This window comes from Arachis hypogaea, chromosome 14, assembly GCF_003086295.3.
Source record: "Arachis hypogaea cultivar Tifrunner chromosome 14, arahy.Tifrunner.gnm2.J5K5, whole genome shotgun sequence".
Lineage (NCBI taxonomy): Eukaryota > Viridiplantae > Streptophyta > Magnoliopsida > Fabales > Fabaceae > Arachis > Arachis hypogaea.
The window spans coordinates 61,789,704-61,791,802 of NC_092049.1; positions in this window are offsets into that span (position 1 = coordinate 61,789,704).

The window sequence follows — 2,099 nt, forward strand, 5'->3', positions numbered from 1 at the left end:
CACTATCTTGGCACAAAATAAAGTGATGCACCAACAAATTCAACAACAAATAGAGATGATGGCAAAGAGGATAGATGGCCTTCAATTAGCTGCAGTAAGCACAACAAGTCAACATCATTTGTGTCGGGACAAAATGAAGAGAGCTATGAAGAGCAACAACCTGAACAAGTTCAATATATGCACAACCAAGGTTTTGGGTCAAATGATTTTCCTGGAGACACTTATAATCCCTCTTGGAGGAACCACCCCAATTTGATGTGGGGAGAGAACCAGAATTCATGGCAAAGAAATTCAAACCAAAATGACTCCTGCAACACAAACCACCAAAACCATCAAGCTACTAACAAAAATCAATATAGAAAACCACAAAATAATCAACCCCCATCCACTTACTACCCACCAAATAACCCAGCAATAAACCACACTAACTCTCATCTGCCATCTACATCCCACACTCAACCATAACCACCCCAAGACTCCCAAAGAATCTCCAACTTGGAGATATTGATGGAGAAAATGTTAAAGAATCAAGAGATGACTAATAAGAATCATGAGACTTTAATGAGGAATTTAGAGAGACAAATTGGGCAATTATCTAAGCAACCAGCTGAAAAATCAACCAATGCTTTACCAAGTGACACCATGCCCAATCCCAAAGAAGAATACAAAGCAATCCAATTAAGGAGTGGAAGGACATTAGAAAATGAAAAGGTTGACAGTAAGAAAGAGGTAGCAGCTGAAGAGAAGGATCAAGAGAAGTCCAAGGAGGAAGAGACACAAGCCTTAAAGAAGGGAAAACAAATCATGGAAGAGCATCCGCAAGAAAAGAGGAAGGAGGTGAAGCCTTACATCCCTCCTCTGCCATACCCTCAAAGGTTGCAAAGAGAGCTCAGAGACCAACGATTTCCCAAGTTTCTAGAGATTTTCAAGAAGCTGGAAATCAATATTCCCCTTTGCTGAAGCATTGGAGCAAATACCCTTATATGCAAAATTTTTCAAAGAACTCATCAACAAGAAGAGAAGCTAGGATGAAAAAAACTGTGATCCTAACTCAAGAGTGTAGTGCTATGATTTAAAAAAGCCTACCACCAAAATCAAGGATCCTGGAAGTTTCTTTCTACCATGTACCATTGGCAGCATGTCAATTGATAAGGTTTTGTGTGACTTAGGCTCAAGCATCGACTTAATGCCGCTCTCCATAATGAGAAGGCTATCCATAGAAGAGGTGAAGCCTACAAGAATGTCTTTGCAACTAGCCGATAGGTCACTTATCAGACCTAGTGGAGTGGTAGAGAATCTCCTAGTTAAAGTGGAAAAGTTCATATTTCCAGCAGATTTTGTGATCCTAGATTTAGATGAAGAAGGAAATGATTCCATCATATTGGGAAGACCTTTTCTAGCCACAGCAAGGGCCATCATAGACATAGAGAAAGGAGAAATGATCTTGAGGGCACATGATGAGCAAATAATCCTCAATGTCTTTAAGGAGATGCAGCATCCTGCTGAAAACAAAGGTTGCATAAGGATTGAAGAAGAAGACCTAAACTGGAAAGAAAAGACAAAGGAATCACTCATCAACTCACCCTTGGTGCAGAAGACAGATGTTGAAGAAAATCAGGTGACCATGGGGATAAGAAAGCTGAGGAAGGATTGCAAAAAGAAGTTATAAGTTCGACTACTAAGAAAAAGGACCCTGACATAAAACTCGCTGCCAGGAAAGAAGGCTCACCAAAGAAAGGGAAGAAGAGCAAGAAAAAGATTCCCAAAGGATGAAGAAACAAGAAAATCCCAACTGAAGGGTTCTCAGAGGGAGGCAGAGTGAAGCTGATATACCAACAGTTGGAGACATCTTCACAGTCTGATGATTACTACACTGTCAATAAAATATCCTCCCTGGAGCACATAGAAATTGTTCATCAAAATACAGGATGAAGGCTCATAGTGAGAGGGCACGGGCTGAGGCACTATGATCATCAACCACCGTAACAGAGAACCAATGTCAAGCGAGTGACAATAAAAGAGCGCTCCATGGGAGGCAGCCCATGATTTAGTCTTCTTGCTTTTAATACCTTAGTATCAATAATCATTGGTCATTCTAG